The sequence below is a fragment of the Callospermophilus lateralis genome, chromosome 3, assembly GCF_048772815.1.
Source record: "Callospermophilus lateralis isolate mCalLat2 chromosome 3, mCalLat2.hap1, whole genome shotgun sequence".
In the NCBI taxonomy this organism is placed as follows: Eukaryota; Metazoa; Chordata; class Mammalia; order Rodentia; family Sciuridae; genus Callospermophilus; species Callospermophilus lateralis.
Window position 1 is genome coordinate 17,731,594 of NC_135307.1, and position 24,845 is coordinate 17,756,438.

A 24,845-nucleotide genomic window follows, 5' to 3' on the forward strand; every position below is an offset into this window, starting at 1 on the left:
AGTCAAACATAAAATCCTTATTAAGGACCAGGGCCTCAAGGTTGCCAAGGTTAGTTGCTTTGGTGCTTGGAGGATGCTGACTACACCAATAATGACATCTCACCTAATGAAACTGTCAATGAGAGGGCAGAACCCCTGAGTATAGGCTGCATAATCAGAAAGAGTATGGGACACGGACTCCTGATTTCTCTGTGTCATTTACAGTTTTCCACCTGGTATGAGCTGCCAGTGGGCATCTATGTACATACTAGGTCAGAAACTACCTAGTTATAATTCTGGGCCATCCTTGATAGAAAATCACAAACGCCTAACTTGTGTGTAGTGCCAGACACATTATAGACACTGATTCTTGTAATTGAGTTAATATTGGTAAGTGCTTAGGATACTTCCTGCCCTGTCATGAGTATTTGGAGAGTAGATTTATGATTGCTTTTGATTTTCATGATCATATTAAAAAAAAATCAGATCCACCATCACTTTTCTGCCAATAAGAAACCTGATATTTGTTGGGGTTCAAATCTGGCTATAGTCAAAACAAGGTGATAACATGTCACAAACCCATGAGCCAATCTGAAACAATTCCCAGTTACCAAAGCTGGGTTCTTTTACAGTTAATGTATTATTTTTTAAGTCAATAAAAATGCAATGGTTTTGTGTGTAATTTTCTTTAAAAAGGCCTATGTTCTTGTCACACACCTAAAAGCACTGAGCAGCTTCTGTCTGCATCTCCTTTGTGTGTGCTGGGAAGGCCTTAGCTTTCATCAGCCAGAAAGCAGCAAGTTTTTATTGTCTAACTTCATGTATGTCTTTCCTGAAAGAAGCCAAGTTTCTGCTCTGGAAGATTGGATCCATTTGTTTTTCTCCAGGAAAGTTGGTCAAGTCCTCCTTCTAGATGGAACTTGAAGGAGTTGCAAACAGCATTTTAGTAATTATTTTTTGGTACCAAGGCATTTGAAAATGTGTAGCACCCCGTACTCTTAAGGCGAATGGAGGTAGAATCTTTAGGGTTCAGTTTAATTTGTTTCTCAATATGCTCCTAGTTAGTGTAGGCATTTGCAAATTTTAATATTAATAGCTTCATAATCAGAAACACTAATGCAGATTGCATACAACTTATGAGCAGCAAAACTTGATTCATTTTTTGTTTTCTGTGCTCCTGTTGCATGCTCTAAGTCTTCATACACATAGAGCTTTTTTTTCTTCTTTTAAGTCTTGTTAAGTTGAGTTATATCACTGTGATGCCCAAACCAAATGCCACAGGCACACTACACCTTCACTTTTCTTGTATGGGGTTGGCAACTGATGTTTTCCTCTTTCTTCTCTTTTGTACAGGTAGTCAACTTGTTCAAGGATGTCTTCAACTTTGGCTGTGGCATGAACCACAGCAGCCTGAGAAATGATAAGTTTCAAAACCCAAATAAGACAAGGCTGGGAATCAAAGGTCTCATTGGAAAGTTTCTGGATTTCCTTTCAACTTAGAGCTGTAGAATCACTGGGGCTATTGCCCACGGCTGCCCCAAAACCTTCCTCGGGAACTGAGGTCCCGGGGTAGCCGCCAAGGGAGAATGCACCATAGTGTGAAGGCCAGCATCATGATCTGTGCACAACTTCTCATCCTGACTCCACACACCATGTGACTGCTAGGTAGCAGGGTGAGGAGAAAGGCCTCCCAGTCTTTCCTGAGAGAGGTGCCTCCTCCCGCTTCCTGGCCAGCACCTCCCCCCAAAGCTGGACAATGTGAACAACAAAATTGGTAATATTGTATTGAATTTAACCCAAAGTGTAAAATAAATACCCACGAGTCAGTGTTCATATAAATAAATGATTGAACAAGTAAATATATGGGAGAGAAGAGACAAATCTGTACCGAAGAATTCCAAATAACTTATGAGATGCTCTTCCCCATAGGAAGTGCAACTAAATCTTTCTGTGTTAGCCAGCTTTGTGTTACTATGAGGAAATGCCCACGGCAGCTAACTTCCTACAAAGAAGTGGTTTATTCAGCTCTGGGTTTTGCAGGATCAAGATTTGGGCGGCCCTATTGGTTTGGGTCCTTGTGGGGAGGATGCTGGATCATGGTGACAGTAGTGCACGCTAGAATGAGTAATCACATCTCCAGCCAGGGAGAAGAAGAAGGAGAAAAGAAAGAAATAGAGAGAGGATGGGTGGAGTCCATCTTTGGAGTACATACTCCCAACATAGCTCTCCTACAAGGCTCTACCTCCTGAAAGTCCACAGCACCTCCCAATGGCGCCACCAAGTGGACCAAGTTTTTACATAGGGACGTTTAGGGGACACTACCTATTTCAAACCTTAAGACTTTCCTTTCCTCCACCATGTGATGTGGACTGTGTTTAATGACTAGTTTCCAAAATAGAATATGGAAAATGAGGAAAGGAATTTTCCATATTCTGTTCTGGCAAACACATTATTTTGGCCAGGTGATGATCACAATTTTAATACGATCACTAAAAAGTCACCTCTATGGTGTGCACCATTGGGATGGGAATGATGTGATGTGATGTGATGAGAATGATACTTTTGCAGTTTTCTGCCTCAAAACCCATAATTCACCATGATCTATGCACAATGTAATTCTAGTAGAACCTTAAGAAATACATCATAGAAGCTTAATTAAGAGGTAGTCAGCAAAATACCTGAGGAGTACTGTTAAGGTCACTAAAAACTAAAGTAGGGAGGGGTTGATAAGTGGAGCACTGGAGATGGTTAGAGTGGTGAAGCTATCTGTACCATATTATGATAGATTATACTTGTCATTATAGAAGGTACAATACCATAAGTGAAGCCTAATGTAAATTGGGGGTTTGGGTGATAATGCTGGATCAATGTAGGTTTATGAGCTATAACAAATGAGCACTCTGGTGAGGGATGTTGAGAATAGGGCAGGCTATGTATGTGGTGGGCCAGGGAGTGGATAGGTAATCTCTATACCTTCCTCTCAATTTTGCTGTGAACCTAAACTACTCTAAAAAAGTAAAGTCTAAAACAAAAGCAAAAAGAAAAAAAAAACACTCCAAAAAAAAAAAAATCAAAGAAAGTCTGAGAAAGTTTCACAGACCAGTGAAACCTAAGGAGATATGAGCACTTAATGTAATATGGTATCCTAAATAAAAGCCTATGACAGAGAAAGACCATCAAGAAAAAAAAATTAACAGATGAATGGAGTGAGGAGTTTAGTGGATGGTAATAAGCCAGTGTTGAATTCCTGGTGATAACAAATGTCCCTTAGTGATACAACGGACTAACCACTGGTGGAAATTATGTAGAATATATGAGAATTCTGGATTATCATGCCAACTTTCTTTTGAGGTCTCCAAAATTTTCTGAGATTCCCGTTTTGCATAGAATGACCTTCCTCACCACCTCTGAGACTGAACCCTCTGAGCAGGTTCTGAGACAGTTTTCTTGGGGAGGACTGTCAGGTGCTGGCTCCATGTTGAAACCTTTCTAAAAATATAGATTAAAATAAAACATTTTACAGATTACCAGAACTCATGTCTCAGTCTTTGTGTATATAGCCTAGGTTCTTTCTATTATTTATAGACCTATGTTTATTGAAATTCAGTTTTTAAAATGTATTTAGTTATTAAGCCAAAATTTTCAGAAAGACAAAATCATGGTTCTTAGATAAACAAAAATTAAACATATGTCAAAGATTTTATTTGATTCATTTAATTAAGGAAGGAACCAAAGAATATTTGTGAATCTAGGAATACATAAGCATCTTAAAAGAAAGCTCGAATAAGATTGTTGGGTTAGAGACAACACTAATTAATATCTCTCACAGGGTGATAAACAGAGCCATTGGGGTTTTCTGTAAAATTGGCCAGAAATTATTTGCATCTCTAGTTGTATAAATCTATAAATTAATCTCTGTTCCTACAGAGGTGTAAAATAGAAAGTCAAGCTCAGGAGTACATAGAACAAAGCCCAATAATCTCTTTTGTTTATTTTAAAGCTTGCAGTATTTTGGTTATAAGTCTTTCTCTCAACCTTGGTGAGTAAATAATCTTCAACAATTATTCTCAGTTGTATGAAGAAGCTGATCTCCTTCTGTTTGGCCTAATTACTTACAAAGGTACAGCAAGAGTGTTAATTAACCATGTAGACCTCCTTGAGTTGTTTTTGAAAATCCAGAGGCATATATAGCATTGAGATTTACTAATCTTAAATATTAGCTCAGACTGGAAATTTTCATAATGAATCTTACATTGAAATTTTAAAGGCCCAAACTATTGGGTCTTGTATCTAATAGCAGTAAATCAAGCTAAGATATGTCATCTTAATATGCAATTTAATATGCAATTTCAAAATCTGAATCAGTTCTTTTGAGGTCTCCTAAATTTTCCAAGGTTCCTGGTTTGCATAGAATGATCTTCCTCACCGCCTCTGAGACTGGGCCCTCCCTGCAGGTTCTGAGACAGTTTTCTTGGGAGGACTGTCAGGCTCTGGCTCCATGTTGAAAGCTGCTCCTTATTCCTTAATAAGGACTGGTGATATCTGATTCAAATAGTATCAGTCTCAAATATGCCACTCTAGGTAAGTCCTGGCTACATAATGTATTTGTCCAATATTATCCTGCTGAAAAAAAGACGATGGATTTATATTGAACTTATTCAAATAACTTTATTGCCATGAAAAGCAAAGGAAAAATAGTGAAAGTCTTGGTTTCTGAATTTTGAGAAGCAAGTAAGAAACAGTTATCATTTTATAATGTTTCATTGTAGTTTACAAAAGTAGAGTCTATGAAATAGAAGGTCAGTGGGGTGGGAGGGCACAGGAAGATAATGGTGGGGGTGAATAATATTGCGATATGTTATTTCTATGTATGAATGTGCTGTATTATTAAAATGTACTAATGAAAATTGAAGTTCAGAGATAGTTTAAGGAAAAAAAACAGGGCTTCCTTATATATCCATAAAGTTTAAAGCTGCACAGAATTAGTCTGACTGCCACTGTTAATATTATATTGTCATTTGGGTTTTCCGAAAGCCAATGGTAGGTTCCTGTTTCACAGCTCCAGAGGTACAACTCATACAGATGCTACCTGGGGTCTATGTCCTGTGGAACCTGCTGCTAATCACTCTCAGAGCTTAAGGGGAGTGCTTTGGCTCCTTCATGGAAATGTCAGGAGGGAGATGGGAGAGAGAGAGAGAGAGAGACAAAGAAAATTTCTCAAAACTCTAGTAAGTGCATTAACAGCATGTAGGGTGTGGTGCATAATTATTTCATGTTCTGCATGTGTGATAAAGAGACAGACAACATAAAGCATTTATTTTTCTTTAATGCCTTTCGGTTCTGTTGCTGATAAGGATGCCGCAGAATCCGATGGAAAATGAGCTCTGAAAAATCTCCTCAGCTCCCCTTAGTTAACTCAGCGTCAGAGTTGAATTCTTGTAAACCTGAGGTATATGCGGTTGTTGGAGATCATGATCATGTTTTCACATTTTCTTACATTTAAAGCATTTCTCCTTCGCTGTTGCATGGGAAGGCAGTGAGGCTGGATGGAAGGCTGGGAGCTAGAGAAAAGCATTGCAGAGCTAAGAGGTCACTGTTGCCTGCTGTGGCAATGAGCAATAAAATTGCACAAAATAATGTCACTAATAATACAGAATACTGAGCCAGATAAATGATCACGTACCTAATGGAAGAAGGATATTTGTATCTGTTCACTTTATTTCCACTACATTTCCAGGAATCAAAACTCATCCCAGATTTATTTCCTAAATAATTGGATTACTGGCCTTACTCTAAAACACATTTAAATATTATCGAAATTTAAAAGTGCACATGTTGGAAAGAAATCAGGACATGTTAATGGAAAATCAATTGACCAGTAGGACTTACTGGAGTGGAAGTGTGTGGCCACCTGATTGGTACATCTAGCATTTTGGAAGTATTTTGCATATGCAGGATTCACTCAAATTTACTAGATTTTGCTATTTTCTTTGCACCATTTTTATCCTGATCTATTTACTTTATCTACATGTACTATCTGGGAATTAGTTCAACCTACTTTAAGACAGAGGCTGCTGTTTAGTTCCCTGTATTCATTGAAATACAAGGCTGCCACTGGTTTTTACAGAACTGCTGTGTGTAGTTTCTGGGGCTTCATTTATTAATACGTTTGTTGCTTTTGTGGCCTGATCCGTATCAGTGTTCACAAATATCAGCATCTTTCTTTTTAGCTATGTGGTTTTATAACTTTTATTTTAAGACAGATAAGAAATCTTTCTGGATTCTAATAAAGGATATTCTCTATTTAAATAAACAATACTCCATCTGCACATAGAAAATCACATTGCCATCACTTTCAATGAAACTACAATGAAAAGCACATTACTTTTTTTTTGTTTTTTCCCCCAATTTCCTTATGAGATTGGAATACATCTTATTCACACCTGTGTCCTATACAATGTTGCTACATAAAATAGTTAAAGATTGAATTTCTTGTTTGTTTGCCACTACCAAAGAAACCCAAAGATACTTGATAACCCTTGAACCTGTCTTTTCCCAGATGTCTTTGGAATGATGAATTGGAACACCCTTCTCTGAAGCTTACTATACTCCTGGGAAACAAACGTCTCTACCCCCAAAGAGAGCCACACAATGACTTCCCCTTGGATACCTCTTTGCATGTGGTTTTTACCTCTTGCATATGAGAAGGACACATGGTAAACCTGCCACTCCATTGCCAAGCCAGGGAGGCACTCAATCTCTCTTCTGGCCCCACTCTAATTAAATGTGGATTTCATGGAAACCACAACCCAGACTTTTTATGAATTCAGAATATGCCGGCTTCATTATTCTTGTCAGAAGGCAAAACTAGACCATGACAGATGAGTTTCTGAGCATTTGCTGATCATTCATCTACAAAACATAATAGTTTGATTCTTTCACTTAGGGCTATTTACAGAAACAGAAGTTGATTAATTGAAGCTCTGGCATTGGGTAAATTCTCATTCTCTCTCTTTCTCCTGAATCCACTCTCAATGTATCTCAAGGAAATCATCATTAATAATACATTACCTAAGGAGGAACACTGTGACTCATTCCCTCTAGAGAAATTGTATAATTTCATGAGCCTCAAATAAGCGTGTAACTATTTCTTTAACTCTGTTTTATCTTTGTTAAACATATATTTGCATATTGTTACAGATTGTACAGAGTTTCAGATAGATAGATGTGTCCATACTTAAAAGTCCCATGAAACATGGGGTCAATAATAATAATAATAATAATATCCAACATTTATTTAGTACTGAATATGGTATTAAGTATTAAATCATTTACCCAATTTAAAGAAGAGGAATTGGAGAGACAGGGAAATTAAGTAATTTATCCATAGTTAAAGCACTAGTAATAGTCAGAATTTAGGACTAAGCATAATCGGCTTTGAAGCTTGTGCTCTTAATCACTGTGCTATATCATACTGTAGGCGAATAAAATTGGACCACAAACAGAGGATCCAAAGAGTAGATGGACGGTTAATGTTATAATTAATATAATTATTAAAGATGTTTAGATTCCTCACTATTTTCAAAGGTGTCTTCTGAAATCACTTTTTACTACCACATTTATGGGGAATAAGAAATAGCTGCATCATTGAACTGCTTCGGCCTCACCTCAATGAGCTGCGACTTCCAGAAAGTCACATAAGTGTCAACTTGGAAGTAATCATGGAGGTTTAGCTACAGTGCCCAATTCTTGCTGTGAGAAATGGGAGCGGGGAATTTACTCCTTTTTGGTTATTTTTATATCTGTGATCATTGGCTCTTAGCAGCCAATCTAAACTTCTAACTCAAAGTTTCTTTGGCAAGGACTAACCGAGTCCCCCCCTCCCCTCCCCTTTCCCCCCGCATGGCTCACAAAGCATCCCATGTGCCTAGACGAGGGCCTACAGTAAAATCCTCTGAAGAACTTTACTTGTGACAAGGCAATCCTTTGGGCTTTTACAATGATACTCAGAGGACCAGGGACCCTCAAAGGAGGGCTGTGGATCTTTCTTTTCTTCCTTGATCCATTAAAACCAACATGGCCAGGGTAGTAGTCCTGCAGAGCTCAGTGATGGGAAAGCAGGAAAAAGAGTTCTTTAGGAATATGTTGCTTGAGCATTCAGTGTGTCTCTTTATGGGGCCATGACTGTACTGTAGGCCTGGTCCTGACATCTCTTCCTAAAAGATGACAGCGATGGGGACAAAAAACTTGCCCAAATGAGTCAGGAAATCAGACTTTGCCTCTCAATTTCCTTGTGACCTTGGGTTTCTCACTTTACCCTCTGGACACAGTTTCCTTATCCTCCAGGTGAGGGTCATGTGAAATATGAGGTCCTCTGTGTGGTGATGGTGGCATTTGGCTACAGGCCAGCCCCCAGGGCAAGAGGTCTGTGGCTTAGGAAACTCTAAGTTTACTTGGTCTACTTCTCAGCAATTTTAACATTTCAGACTCAACTTTTTCATCTTGTGTCTAAGATCTGTAAAATCCACATCATCGCATGGGTCTGTGCTGCCTATCTTCTGGATAAGAGATGGGACCAAACTGTTATCCTCTGTAGCTCACTGGTATATTTAGCAATGAAATAAATGTGACTTTATCAAGCTTCTGGGAACAAAGTGATGCCACCGTTTAATTTAGCATTTAATTACAATATCCTGCTTCACTGACAAGTTGCTGGGCTCTGACTGAGGAAACAGTGGAAAATGTATGTGACAGGTATGCCTTGAGTTTCAAAGTTTATTTTCCTCCGAGTTGTTCCCTTTAGCTTCAATCCTGCCACCTGGCTCTAAGAGGGATGTGGTATGAAAAATAGCAGGAGGGTATGAGAATACAGGTCTTGATAATCACAAAAGTCAGTTCCTTGGCCTTCTGCTTTCCTGGTTTAGATCTATGTGGTTGATGCCTGCTGAGCAAATCCCTGGGTTCTCTGCTGTATGTGTTTCCTCTTGCTGCTATAACAAATTATTACAAACTTTGAGGCTCAAAATATCACAAATGAATTCTCTTACCTAATTAGAATTCTAAAAATAAATTTTATGAATTTAAAATCAAGGAGTTCACAGGACTTTTTTCCTTCTGGAGACTTCAGGGGAGACTATTTCTTTGCCCTTCTCAGCTCCTAGAGGCTGCCTATTTTACTTGTATACATCATGTAGGGGTTGGGAAGGGGGATTCTTCTGTCTACCACACCACCTTCCTGGGGCACTGGATGCACTTAAAACTCACTGCTATGTCTAATTTCCAACTCTCATCTGGAGTTGCCTGACATCTGGCCTCCTGCAGACCCTTATCTCTCTGTAATTTTGACCTGAATATTTTATTCTTTGACTAGCTTATCATGGACATGCAGCCCATCTTGTCAGAGGAAAAGTAGTTGTCTATCAGTTGTCAGGACAACCCAAGGAGGGAGGTACTTCCTTTCTCCACAGTTTGTGTACCTTGAAAGTCACACACAAAGGCAATCACGCAGGACCTCACAAATAGTGGCAAAATTGGGATTTAAAGCCAAAGGCCTTTCTCACTCTGAACACATTGCCTCTCCACCAAATAGAATTCTCTCTGTCTCAAGAAAGCTCTTCCCTTTGTCCAAGAGTAAGTGATACCCCAACTGTTCTGGTTATCAACCCCGATCTCAGGATTTCTTCCCTTTCTCTATTCTCTGGGACCTTAGATCATCACTTTTTTCTTATGTCTTATTGATTTCTTTGTCACCTTTAGCTCATCCTCTTCAATTTATAATGGGCTCACCCCAAAAATATCTTCTCCAAAATTGCCTATTCATTCCCATGGTTTTACCAAATACATGTGATTTACCATATATATGTTTAAAGAATAGTTTACAACCAACATTTCTCTGTTTTGTTCCTGTTTTCCTACCATTTGAGTTATGTAAAAAAAAAAATCCCTCTTACCCAACCTATCTGCAAAATGTTACCATGTTGGTCACACATTGTATGTTGGAAACTTTTTTCTTTTTCTTTCTGCAACACTGCAGTTTTAATTCTTTCCCTACTTAGTTGTCAATTTTGTAGTTGGTTTCTGCTTGGGTTTGAGTGTCCTGTCCAAAACTCATGCTGAAATTTAATTACAATTTTAACAGTGTTGAGAGGCAGGATTTACAATAGGTGATTAGATTATAAGGACACCATCCTTATAAGTGGATGAAAACCATGACTGAGGGAGTGGGTTAGTTGTCTCAGGAGTGGGTTAGTTTATAAAGAGGGAAGTTTGGTCTCCTTTTCCCCTCTCTGTCTTATGTGGTCATTTTACAATCCGACTCCATCATGGGATGATACAGCATGAAAGCCCTTGTCTGATGCTGGCACCATCTTGGACTTTTCCAGTGTTGAGAATCATGAACCATAAAAATCTCTGTACTTTATAAATTACCCAGTCTATGGAATTTATAGTAGCACAGAATGGACTAAGACGACTTGCTTTCATCTTTTGGATCTTCTTTCCAATTTTAATTATTCCATCCTCCATGAACGCAGCCATCACCTTAATACTGATGAATCCCTAAACTCGATTTCCAACCTTGAACTTAAGTTCTACATACCATATGCTGATTGCACATATTCCCTTCAAGCCCTGCCAAACTTTCAAATGAAATATGTGCAAACGTGAACTCATTAACTCAGTAGGATGTCTTGAATGTTTAACCACATACCAAATGCTTTGCTTGAAAGACCTGCAGACTTTAGGAAATCCAGGAGAGAAGAATGGTATGGCTACATTATTGTAAGGAAATTTTATAGGACTGATAGTAGAGAGATATGCTTAAGAGCATAGAGAAAAGTTCCTCAGCCTAAGCAGGTCATTAGCTCAGAGGATAATGGAGGAGGATGGGTAGGGGAGGAACAGGGAAGAATGGCCCAGGCAGAGGGGAAAGTGTAGTCCAACACACATGACTGAATGCAGGAGGATGTATTTCCTGTCCTGAGACGAGTTCTTCTTCCTGTCTTCCCTCTTAGGGTCAGTGGGACCTCCCTTTTTGTCTGAGTGGTGGCAGGAAGCATGTGAAAACCTTCACAGCAGCGCCTGACTTAACCTAAGTATCCAGTGAATATTTGTTGAAGGGGAGGAGGGATAAAGTTTAGAAGGCACTATCCGTAGAGCAAGACGACTGCCCAGATCATAGATAAGAGGTCTGGGTTAGGTGGAGTCTCTACGAAGGTCTCTAGCAGGGGCCTTTCCTGGAGCCCCTTACTCCTTGTACCTACTGTCCTCATGTGGTACCTGGAGTCCTCTTTTCTAATTCATTTCCTATTCAAGCTGACTCCAAGTGAGGATCCGAGTACAATCATTGACACTGTGTCTCCTTATTGTGGATTCTTCAGCCTATAAGTCCTCTGGCAATTTTGAACAAAAACATTATATTCTATTAGAGAATTCCAGACCTTTGAACACAGGGTAGTTTTTAAAGAGGCACTGGCCTTTTGTCCCTCCAGAAAGCCAGACCTGCCTACTGTGGATGTTGCTCAGATAGGTGCTGTTTTTCTCTTCCCAAGTTCCCAAAAGGCCTCAAAGTCTCTTCCACTTAGCAATCCACTGGGGAAAGTTTGTTTCTCCCCAGAATCCAACGTGTTGAAACCCTAGTCCCAGTGTGTTGGTGGGGCATGGATGTTGGTATGTAATTAGGTTTAGACGAGATCATGAAGGTGGGGGTGTTCCTGATGGTTTTAGTGCCCTTATAAATAGAGGCTCGAGAGGTGGCTAGTTCTCTTTCTGTCATGTGAAGCTACAAGTAGGAGTTGGCTCTCTGCAGCCTGGAAGATAGCGCTCATCAGAAACCAACCATGCTTATCAAAAACCAACCACTGGGCTGTGAACTACTTCAAGCTGAGATGAGCCTTATTCCTTATTCGTTTTCGTATCCCGGCACAGTGCTGTCTATATAATAAGTGCTCAGTAAGTTTCTCTGGGATAAATGAATGAATAATAAAGTGGGATCTGTAACTACTTTACTCACCTCTGGGGCATTGCAAGGCATCATTAGTTAATGCATGCAGAGCTATCTGAACCTTAATTATTAGCATTATTTTATCTGCCAACCTCCTATGGCTTATTTTCGGTCTATGATATGGCAGTTCAGCCTGGAACAAAATTCCCTGCCATCCGCTCCGGGTTTCCACTCCTGGATTAAGTCCTTTGGGCTGCAGGGATGCTGGAAGGGCAGCTTCGGGATGTGCTCCCCAGAGCACTTTCAGAGGAACGTTCATTGGTCAAAGTAGCTAAGCATCTGGAGTGGGCCAGGACCTCACCCTCAAGGAGAGACAGAGGGCATATCTCTGGTGTGGTCTGCCATTTTCCAAGTTGGTACAAATCAATGCCTGCCTTTCTTTGTTATTTGGGGCTCTGTTTGTAGGAAAGCAACTTCAGGCCTCCTGGGACTCTTCTCTGCCTTATAAGAGGAGTTTCACTCCTTTTCCATTCCACCAACCGCCCAAATGAGAAACGCTGGAAAACTAACCTGGATGATCACAAAGCAGTTAAAAACATCCCAAGATATACTTGTGTTGACCTGGAATTTCCTAGTCATTGATAAGAAATGTTCTTTTTCTCTCTTCATTAAGACATCTCTCCATATGAAGCAGAGTTAAATTTGTTCTTGAAATTTCTGATGGTGAAATGATCCTGAGAAGCTGTGTGTGTGTTGTGTGTTGTGTGTGTGTGTGTGTGTATGTGGGAGTGCACCTGGGTAACACTTAGGTCTTACCATTAAATGTACCTGGAATTTGGCTTCTTGAATTTTTATTACACTGTTTCATTGATGGAAAAAGATGTTTGCTGTCTAGATAATTATTTTTTTAACTATGTTCATGCACACACAGGCATGTACACTACACTATTGGTAAACTAATTGGTGAATAACACCTGTATATGGAAAAATTAATAGTTCATGACTTTGATATTAATTAGTAGATAACTGGCATGGTAAGAAGTCTTGGGAATATGTGCATAGTATCATATCAAAGGCTGCTTTGGTAACTGGACAGTTCCTCATGGAATTATTCTCGGCTTCGTTTTTTCTACCTCCTTTATGGTAGCTACATTGAATCTCCCCCAAAACTTTTGTCCTCAAATTCTCTTTCTGGCTCCTAGGCACTGGTAGCCTACCTGTGGTCTCTCTGTGGGTACCCTTCAGCTAGGTCAGTTTGTGTTACATACGTGTGGGGTACTCCATTATATTTGTACTGTCATTAGGGTCTGCAAATTCAAATGTCCACAGAGCTCGGCAGATAACATAACTGACAGTCTCCTGGGCCATGAGAAAGTCAGCAAGGGTTCTAAGTACTTTGGCAAGGTGAGATGGCATGCTCCGCCTCAAGGGGACAGTTTCTTTTAGACTCTAGCTGACTAAAGCCTTTGAGCGCCATTATCATCAAATCCACTAGTAATTCCAGAAATCAGATCTCTGTGGGAAATCTCCTCAACTTAAAAAAAAAGAATCTGCTATGTTTTTAAAGAAAACATGGCACAGAGCAAACACCACACCTCTGTGGGCTACTTCCTTCCTTCTGGCCTCCAGTTTACAACCTCTGACACTTAGCAAATGAGAGTCCAAAGTTTAGCAGCAAATGTGTTAAAAAATCTCTCACATTAAAAGCACTAAAAATGACTTGGTGGAATGAACTAGAAGACGACAACATGAATACAGCCATTGCCAAGGCTCTTTGCTCAGATAGGAAATTATCCAAACTGCTCCTAGTACCATCAGGTCCTGTAAGACAAACCAGTGTGCTTCTATAATCCATATTATCATTAATTGATTACCCATTCCTAGAACCAGAGATCCAAGGAGGGAGGTGGTCAGCTTTACATCGTGGAGAAGGGAAAGCAAGCAACACCTGGACCCTTTGGCTACTATCTAAAAATAATACTATTTGGGGAGAGGTCTGAGAAATGACCATTCAGAAGTGTGTAAGTGCTTTCTACCCAGGACAGTGCCATGGACAAGAAGTAAAGCATAAAACAAGACAAATCCCCACTGTGGTCTCTCCAGAGCTGCCATGGAACATAGTTGTTGAGTTTAGTCTTTTCATTCTGGAAAACTCTGTTCTTACAACCAGTGCCCTTTAATACTGCAGCCTAACATCACTGTTTGAAGAACCTTATATTGAGACATAACGTATATCTGATTTAAGGAACTTTTTTTGTAAGATAATATACTCTGATTCTTGAACCAAATTCAAAATGCAGAAGACTGCCTCCTCCCTCAGGTGCAGAGAGCAGGGATGGCACCAGAGGAACTCACCTCTAATGCCATTTTCGTGAGTCCCTAAAGTTGATTTCTTCGAAATATCTTTGAAAATTTCTTACACTCAGCTTATCTTATAAAAATAATTACTCTAAGTTAGGGATCCCTCTGGTAAAGAGTGTCACTGAACATAAATTATGCAAAAACCTTGATTTGGGTGAAATAATTTGCCTTTCAGACATTCTTTCCCTATTTTTGCATGTCAAAAGCAACTTACATCTTTCAGCACAATCAATGCAATTGATTTGTTTAGAAAGCTCTTTGAACGATTCAGTTGCAGAACTCGTCTAACTTCCAGATAAAGGATAGTCTGTGACCTATAGGTCTGACTTTGTTTAAATGTCAGTTCTGAATCTAATTGAGTGAGGCATAATGTGTTCATTTAAAGAATCTTCCTGGGCAGATGTCATATTCTCTCTCTCTTCCTTGCCTTCCCTTCTCTTCTATTAACTTCAGGATCTCTTTAGGTCTTTAAAAAATTGCTAATGGAGAACTTAGCTCTGGCTAAGTGAAGGTGAAGAATATTTATTGGGAGGTTTTCAGTGGCTCAAAGAATCAATAAGAAGGTAAGGAAGGTGACTTGGGAATGAGACAGGGATCAAGGTTGATTTGAAGGCTCCGTGTGGGGAAGTTGTAGAGAGAACACTCAAAGTGACACTATCACTGCTGGGAAGGAAGAGAACGGCCCCTCCTTTTCATTCTTGGGTACTTGTTCAACGGGATCTAACAGCAAATGGAGATGTTAGATGCAGTGAAGATGGATGGCTTTGCTAAACCATTTCCATTTAGGAACTGGACGTTGAATTAGACGATTTCCTAGCCTCCCTTGCAGATAGATTCAATCAGGTGACCCAGTTTGGCAGTGACGTGGGAAGAAGGGATGGATAGTACTGGACGGTTTATAACCCTCTCCTGGGTGACTGCCGTTTTCTTAAACCAATCTGAGGACAAAGTGCTGAGGACTCCAAGGATACAGAGCAGAGCTTTATCTGGCTGTGAACCTGTTATTTATTGATATTATGTTAAATGACCTATTTGCTCCTGGGCCGTTTTGCCAGGGGAGTTTGACGGCACCTGAACTGTCCTATGCTTTGTTGAGTGAGAAAAAAACCCAATCATGACAGGCTTAGGTAAAGCAGCAATGTTAAGTTTCTGAAGTTTCTAAATGCTTCCCTTCAATGTCGGCACTTACCTCCTGGTAGACTGTTAACAAACAGTGATCCTGCACTGGCATCGATCGATGGACGGGCACTGGCCTTCAGATGAGACTTTGAAGAGCACTCATCTAGAGAAATTGGGTGTCACAGCAGAGGGATGCTGAGCACTGAACCACTGCTGTAAATACAGCCACACAGGAAAACCACCCAGCCAGGGACATCAGGGGTTTGCTTTCATCTACATTAAAGAAACCTTTATTTTGTTTAGCCTCTGAATATTTTGGGTCCGTTGACAGATCCCAACTCATAGAGCAAATTATAGTGTAGGGCCAGGGTGCTTATACTGCTGTCCTGCCTGGCCATTAAAAACCAGAAAGCACGATGTGTGCCACTTGAAGGAGAACCCCAAATGGAAGAGTTTGAAAGCAAAAATAAAATGAAACAGTACTCTTTTGATAGCCCATTTCCCCCCTAATTATCAAAATAATGTACATAGTCACCCCCACATCTCGGCATCCTATGGAATGCGTTGGTAAAGATGCCAAAGAGCCTTTTAATGCAGATCTGTCTCTGAGCTCAGGTGTTATGGCCAATCTTGCATGAGAGGGTATCTCTATCCCTACCTACCTGTCTGTTGATCGATTGACTGCAACTTATTGAAGAGAAGAAACAAAAGATGGCTTTAGTTATGCTCTTAAGCATGGAAAACACAGGCACACCATCAAAGCTCCACATAATTTTATTGGACTGCAGGAGAAGTATAAATTCAATGTTCACATCTAAGTAACCAGGGGGCCATGTGACCTCAAGGTCACCATCCTATCAGCCTCCACAGGCACAGTTGCAGTACCTCAGAGACCCCTCCCCAGCTTTCCTCACCCCTCTGCCCACCAACCACAGCATTTCCAAGGAGATTCTTTCAGGATTGTTCTCCAGGTAACTTGGACCAATCTCTCCCCTCCTTTCTTTCTTATAGTTCTCAAGAGCAATTATAGAATGTGCTAAGAGTGGGACATCCTGAGACAGGGAGGGGCTGACTAGAATGGCTTGGGCTGGGCTCCAGTCCTCCCTAGAAACATGATGTGCTTCTCTGGTTTAGCCCAGCATGTCATGTTGCCCCAGGATATAAAACTCAAAGTGGGCCACTTTCCTGGGTCCCTCAGCTCTTGTCCAAGTGAAGCATATGCAGATGAGACCTCATTTTCTCTGGACTGCTTTCCTGAGCCTTGGGGCCCCAGTTTGTGATGAATCCCAGGTTCTGTTTTCTCTTGCTGCCTATATGGAAGAAATTAATCCACTTCCTTTACGTCATTGCATATGAGTGTGTTCTGTCTTAACAAACTCAGACAATTTGGTAACCAGTGCACAGCGAGACTACTCCACATTGTAATGCATGCTCAGGACACAATCTTATCCTCTTCACCCTTGGTCCACTCTTGAGGTTCACTGGCCACATACACTTGAGGCATCCATGATTTCCATCAATGTTAGCATATCTCACTGGCCAGCAGGTACCATGTTGGACACATACATAAGCACTTCTGGTCACCAGCACAGGCTTGGACAGTGGCTACACTACACAGTGGTCTGTGGTCAGCTAGGAGGGAATTGCCTTTTCTATTACTATTCATTAAAAAAGCCTATAATGTTGGATTCAGACAGAAATGCTTCCCTAACCTTAAATCTGACAGTCATTTGGAGCAAGTTATCATCTTTTAAGCTTCAGTTAAACCAGCTATTAAAAATGGGTTATAGCTCTGAAGCTATAGTATATGTGTGAAAATTAAATGAGAAAACATATGTAAAGCACCTAGAAGGATGACTAGCTCCTAGTATTCATTAAATAAATATTAGCCACCAGAATCATTATCAGTACAACAATTGAATTATGAGTCATTATAAATAATTATCGATGCCATTAAAAATAAGTATTTCCTCTTCATTGAGTTACCAGTCCTAGACCAAGATTCCTCTTAGTTCTATGATAGTAAATTTTCTTTTAAGCACCTCACTGTCTTTGACTATGTGTAGATAGTGACTTTTTACACATAGTCAGTGACTGGTTATGATGACATGTGTCTCACTAGCAAGTGGGGCTCTGTTTATTGGAGAAGATGTGGACATAGAAAAGAAAAAGTGTTCGTTCTTTTTTTGTTATATGTATATTTTCTTACCCAAACACTGCTATTTATTTATTTATTTTGACATGAAAGTACCTTGCCTACTTCTGCTGCTACATAAGACATGTACAAGAAAGCAGTGTTTTTCTGAACATCTAAGCCAGCCAAACACTTTTTGGTGATAAATTGTGCCCTGGATGAAAAGGCTCATGGCTTATTGTGAAAGGCTGTAGCTGCCCATATTGCAGATATTAGCATATAAATGCTCGTCTCTGTCAGGGGTGTGTGTAATCCTGAAATATACTACCATCTGAGTAGGATCCTGAATAGATGGCATTGCAGAACATGATAGCATCTTATACTAATGTAATATTTATGGTTGAATGATCTTTTTCAATATAACCAGGTATAATAACTCTTCCCCAGTACTATCAGGATAAACTTTATTAGATTTGGTCAAAAACCAGCAATAGATGAACTTCTGACACACGTGAATGATCTTAGCAATCCTCCCACTAGTATTTATGCATTATATATATTTATACTTTAGATATTCTAGCTACTCATACCTACAAAGCTGTCTGGATGTTTTTGACAGAATGAACTTCTGGGCCAATAAAAAAAATCTGAGGATTTCCTCTTGAGATTGAAAGAGGCACTGGCTTGCATCTCATTCTCCAAGTCAAATGTAAATGACGTTGGTGTAGATATTGTACATGGTGTTTCATCTTTGGTGTAGCTAAAATTATCATGAAGGTGAGGTTTTCTTGCAAATCATTGTATCTTCAGTGCCTGGGGCTTGTCAGTCAACCATTCATTGAAAGAATTGATGGCATTAGTGAATATTGACAAATGGATCCTCTAGAATCTTCTATCCCCTTCAATTTTGTCTCATGAGCTTGAGAGCTCCAGCATCCTTGTGGGGCCTTGCTTTGCTTTTCTCTTCTCTCTCACTTTTTCTCCTCACTCTCACCTCTTTGCATAAACCTGCAGCATGCAGCTCACCCGGGTACCTGTGCCGTGGATATATCTGCAATTAACAGAGGGAGAAACATTGAAATAGAAGGACAGTGAGCTGATGGGTAAGCTTTCAGAAATCAGCCATTCTGATATGCAAATACAGAATGATGATTTTTTATCACAGAATAACAAGTTTAATGGTCCAAATGTACTACCACTTCCCAATAACCATTTTCACTTGCAGACAGAAGTGGGTGTTTTTAATATTGTGAAGGCATGGACCACACTGTGCATTTTCATGTACAACCTCTTTCAGATATTTGGCTTTTGATTATTTCTTAATGAAGTGTCCCATTTCTACTAGCAGTATTAGTGTCAATATTTGAACAAGCATGCTGCAATTCCTAGGGTTTTTTTTTTTTTTTTTTTTTTTTTTGTGTGTGTGTGTGTGTGTGTAAGATGCTGCTAGAGTTGAACTCAAACAAAGCATGTTATTTTATTTACTCTTCATTTCAAATATACGTATGCATTCTAAAATTAAAAAAAGTCAGAATTAAATAAATTACAATGAAATAAAAAATCTGCCACGAGCAATAAATATTCAAAGAATAATGGCTTAAATAGAAATTTGTTTCTCTCTTGCATAAAAAAAAAAAAAAAACAACACCAGAGTTAGGACTGCAGAGTTGGTATAGTAGCTTTATGAAGTGGCCCAAGGTCCTGACTTCTGTCAATAAGTTTTTCCCTCTTGCATGGAGCCTCCTCCCTCAAGGTTAAAGGTGGCTGCGGGATATCCAGCTATCACAGCCTCATTTAATGCAGCAGAATGAAGTGATAAAGAAGGGTACAAACTCTTAGAAATGCTTTTAGAATGTCCCAGAATTAGTTGTACTTAAATTTCACTGAACAGAGCTCAGTCATATGTCCACCCCTCACTTCAGTTACATTTGGGGACAGGAGTTTTTAGCTGGGCAACAATGTTCTAAACTAGAAATATACATTGCTTTACAAAAAGGGAAGTATGTACTCATCTCCTATTGCTGTCTTTCATGCCAAAACAATAGAGTTTCTATGGCCCAGAAGTCAGGGCATAGCTTAGTTTAGTTCTCTGCCCACGAAGAGAACTGAAAGGCTAAATTCAAAGTGTGAGCTGGATTTCATTCTCATCTAAAGTGTCAACTAAGAAAAAGCTTGTTTCCACATTCTCTTAGGTTGTTAGCATAATTAATTTTCTTCTAGCTCTTGTGTTCATGGAAGCTTGCCATTTTAAGTTAGTAACAGAGGAACAATCTCTACTACTTTAGGTCTCTAGTTTCAGGGAAGGTCTCCGTCCACTTTAAAAGGGATCACCTGGTTAGGTCAGGTCCACTCAGGTTAATCTCATTTTTTATTAATTAATCAACTGATTATGGATCTGATGATTTCTGCAAAAACCCTTCACTCTATCATATTATGTTTTTTAGATGCAAATCGTAGGCTCCATCCTCACTCAAGGAAGGGGATCATCCAGGGACTGACTCTCTGTGGTTCACCCCAGGATGCGTTTCCTGTAGGTAAGCAACTGGCAAGCTTTGCCTCACACAGTAGTTTTTATGCACCAATCTTCCATCAGACAATAGTGTGCCAGACCCAGAAAAGAGCTGCCTGAGAAATTACCTGATGGATTCATGCAAGATGTTTTAGATACTCATCGCTGCATAAGCACCATTTAGCAACTGCCACTTAAACGGATGGATTCCATCTATTCAAGCTAATGGTTTGTCTTGGAATTTCAACATACATTCGTAGTGTTTCATAAAATGATGTATTTCTTTCTATTTGTCATTTCATACTCCCAGGAATTTTTTTTAAAGTTTTTTTTTTTTTTTTTTTTTTTTTTTTTGCTGCTCAACCGAAGTGTACATTATAATACAGAAGCATTAGTTCACTATTAAAAAATTATCATTCAGCTGGATGTGGTGGTGCGCATTTGTAATCCCAGTTGCTTGGGAGGCTTAGGCAGAAGAACTGCAAGTTTGAGGCCAGATTCAGCAATTTAGTGAGGGCCTAAGCAATTTAGCTAGTCCCTGTCTAAAAGTAAAAAATAAAAATGGCTGGGGAAGTGGCTTGGTGGTAGAGTGCCCCTGGGCTCAATTCTCGATACAAAATAAATAAATACATAAATAAAATATAAATGTGTATGTGTGTATGTGTGTATATGTGTATATATATATATATATATATATATATATATATATATATTTAGCATGTAATTATATATAGAGAGACACATATATAATTTAAAATACATCTATGTCAAAAACCTTTCTAGAAGTACTAACCTTTGTAATACAGACACATTATTTAAATGAAGGTGGAAGTGGATTAGAGTCTAATTCTTTCTCTCAAAGATGGTCTCTAGTGTTTTCTCTTAAAGATAATTATTTAATAAGATTGTCAGATCTTCAGCAAGAAGACGATTATTAAGCATAAGCCATGATCCACTGAAGAAAACAGGTAACACTCAGGAATCTCCAGGTGTCCTGGCTCCTGTCTCTATCCAACAGGAACCTGTAGTTAAAAAGAAAAAAGCACCAGTGTGTGAATAGATATTAAAAAGTTTAGTAAAAATGTCTGTGCTTACTTTGCTCTTTGCTTTGTAGTTCTGTTAGTTTTGGTACCTGGCTGACCAGTCCTTAGGAGAGGTGTATAGAAGAAATGGACTTTTGGAGGCTGAGACTCCAGGAGGACTCCGCAGTGACCCTCTGAAGAAGACAGAACACACATGAAACAGACTCTCTTCAAAACTCTCTAGAGAACTGTGAAATCATGTAGTTCAGGGACATATGGCACCAGGTGTCACTACAACCATCGTCTAAAACTCACACAACGCACTGGTAATCATAATGGTGACTTTAGGTTGCCCAAAGCATTGAATATTTCAAAAATGGACTTTAAAATTTCTTTTCAAAATTCTTTCTCACCAGGCTAGAAAAAAACCCCCTGATGTTGCCTAATATGCATGATGGAGGCACAGAAGCATAGTAAATCATCAATGATGTTGCTATTATTCATAACTAGTCATCACCTATAACTATGACTATTTATTATATGTAACTAGTTAATACGTGTAAGTCTATTACCATTTTGTGCTGTGAAAACAGAACATTCCCCAACTGGGAGTTTGTAAAGTACAGAAGTTTATTTCTCACAGTCCTAGAGTTTGGGAAATTCAAGGTGAAGGGGCCAGCATTTGGTGTCTGAAGACAGTCTTCTTGCTGCATCCTCACAGGGTGGAAAGCTGTGTCTTCAGATGGCAGAGCAGAAGAGAGTGGGCCCATTCCATAGCCCGCATACAATGACACTGACCTACTCATGACTGCAAATCCCTGTGACCTCCACACCTCCTATAAAGCCCCCTCCCAGCACTGCTGCACTAGGGAGTCAGTTTCCAGCATGAGGACTTCAGTGACACATGAAGAATGTGTCATCATTACCTCTGGACTTGCCTCAGCCTTGGTCATCTTCACTCTTGACCTCTTCCATTCTTAGCTGCAAATCCTGGTCCCACTCCTGAGGCACAGTGAACTTTGGACTTTAATGGTAGTTGTGGGTCCATGTTAGCAGGTGGATTCTTACCCTCTTGTTTTTGTAAATCAGAGTCTTGCAGGAAAACAGTATAGAGATTCCTCAAGATATTAAAATAGAAAGTATCAATCCCATTTCTGGAGATAGAATCCCACAGAATTGAAATCCATATCTGGGAGAGTGATTGGATTCTCCATGTTCGTGATGTACCTATATCAAATCATCATGTTGTACTTGGAATACGTGAAATTTTGGTCAATTAAATGTTTTTTATAAACAAGGAAATATTTTAAAAGTCTTGTAGAGGAGATTACTGTAAACATGGGACTAAACCACTTTAATTTCCAGAGTCTCATGTGACCTGATTACTGAATCTGCTTGGTGATTGCACAATTATTTTTCTAGCTATGGAGTGGCTCCATGTGCAGACATACAATTCAACCAATAAGTGTACAAAAAAAACCAGTGGGTTGCTATGGAATCTGGTAATAAAATGCTCATCGTCATCTAGATCTTTGACATTGATGCATTAATTAGATGTTTCAGCTGATAACACGCTCTGGGAACATGTGTACATGTGAGGATATGAATGTTCCTTTCTTAATATTTAAAATAAGAATCTCATTTTGAGGTAGTTACTTTGTATATCACCATATGAGATAAAATTAAGATGGATATTTTCTCTGTGCATCTTTTGTTAAAAAAAAAGAAAAGAAAAACAGATATTGCAAATGCATCACTTTATAGTTCTTGTTACATATCCTGTGGGTTTAAGAATAATGGCCCTGTTAGAGTTTTATGTATCTCCTGAACCAGGGAATGGTCAATTATTGGCAACAATCACATTCCCCACACCTCACTAATGGCTGGTGGCCCACACTGTAAATTAAGGAGTAGACATAGAACAAGCATAAAATGTGGACCCCTGCTTTGGCTAATTTAAAAGGTGTTTCATAACATTAACCCTGCGTGGAGGAATCCCTGCCAATTGCGATGGTGCCATAGGAATATGTGTAGAGTATGGATTTCAGTTTTTTGGGTGCTGTGTTTTGAGACTGTCATTAACTGTCTGGATGGTGACCAGGGCAGTGAAGAATGTGGGATGCACACTGAATGACTGAATGAATGGTTGAAAAAAATGGGATGATTTTTCTCAGACAAAAAGAAATTTGAAGAAGTTTTAATAGCTATCTTCAAATATTTTAAACCTGTGGAAGAGAACGGACATAATCTCTTTGAAGGGTTCATCATCTGAACCGTGGTTAGGCATCACTGGTGTTGAGCCTTGTTCATACCCAGTTCAAGGAAAAACTTTAAATAATTAGAGCTATCCAACAAAGCAGTGGTCTATTCCTCAAAGTGTCCTTTCATTGAAATATTTTAATAACCCCCAATAAATCTGGTTGTACACAGGTGTTTGTACAGCAGAGTGAGGTCCAGAGGACACCCACAGTTCCTTCTATCTCAAGTTTGCCTTCCACAAACACCCCGTGCTTCTGCTGTCTTTGATTTTTTTTTTAATCCCAGACCCTTTAAAAGGAGGGGTTTTTCAGCAAGGAAACTCAGAGATATTGACAAGAACATTTCAATCATCCAAAGGTCATAACCATGCCCTTGACATCTGCTAGCCATCTCTGGGAGAAATGTGTGGGGCCCCTGGATGCTTGTTTTTATGGGTTGGTTCTACAACATGATACTGGAATGTTGTCTTTATGTGCAATGATGATGGAAGGCAGATTAATAAAAACATTTCTTAAGCTGATACCAAGTGTTAGCCAAGTGTTTTTCTACCTAAGGAGGCTTTTGCTTCCTACCATACAGAGCAGATCAACTGCTGCTATATGTAGCTGGTCACCTGTTCTGTTTTGTGACCCCCACTTAACTTCAGCTTGGTTGGTACACCTGTTGATAAAAAAGGTCTACACTATCTTTTAAAGAAATGCAGTAACGAAGCTTTCCAGTGTGCATCCTTTTAGTTACGTCAGCCTAATTTCAAACTTTTGGGGGCTTGTGAGTAAGATTTATTTTCATTGAGAACGTCATAGCGTGCTGATGAGCTCCCTTCATTAAAAGTGTCAGTGGTCACTCATGACAGAAGGTAGAGCCAGCAGCTCTGCTCTGTCGACGGGATAGATTTGCTGTTTAGTAACTACATCTTCACATTTGGTGAAATCTCCATCTGTGGCCTCAGGCCAAGCGCTCTGAGTACTCACTGAAAGTGAGTTGGCAGAAATGATTTGTTCAGAGGCTATTTTTTTCCACAGAGCAAGTTCAGATGCACTCACAAATAATTGGCTTAGCGATTTTTCTGCTTAGGCTCTACAGAGGCGCTCTCTGAGATGCGTGGAGATTAAGGAATGAGACTGTATTATGTCTAACTGTGTTCCAGTCTCTGTTTCTTGGCTGATATCAGAAACTTTGAAAATTTCCCAAAACATAAAAAAAAAAAAAAAATGTATTGTACAAAATTTTTTAATTAAATTCACTTCAACTTTGGAAAGACAAAGGATGTTTTACCTAAAACATTGGGGGAGAGCTTGAAGCACTATGAAATATTAGTGAAAATCGGAAGAAGGAATGGATACTCATTGAGAAGTTACGAGGAGAAATACGGCGGACAGAATAAATCTTGAGGATAACCAATAGCAGCAAGAGCCTCACTGTTCCTTTAGAAATGAAGAGAAAAGAAAGGGGAAGCAGGTTGCTGCTGCCGATGTTTGGCCTTTTGTTGAAATAGGGAGTGAGGAGAGAGACTGCCCTTGC

At 39.5% G+C, this 24,845-nt stretch overlaps 1 pseudogene; it reads right to left on the reverse strand.

Moving 5' to 3' along the window:
• Positions 1–696: 696 nt before the first annotated feature.
• LOC143394559 (regulator of microtubule dynamics protein 1-like) lies at positions 697–13,336 on the reverse strand (annotated as a pseudogene).
• Positions 13,337–24,845: the final 11,509 nt, after the last annotated feature.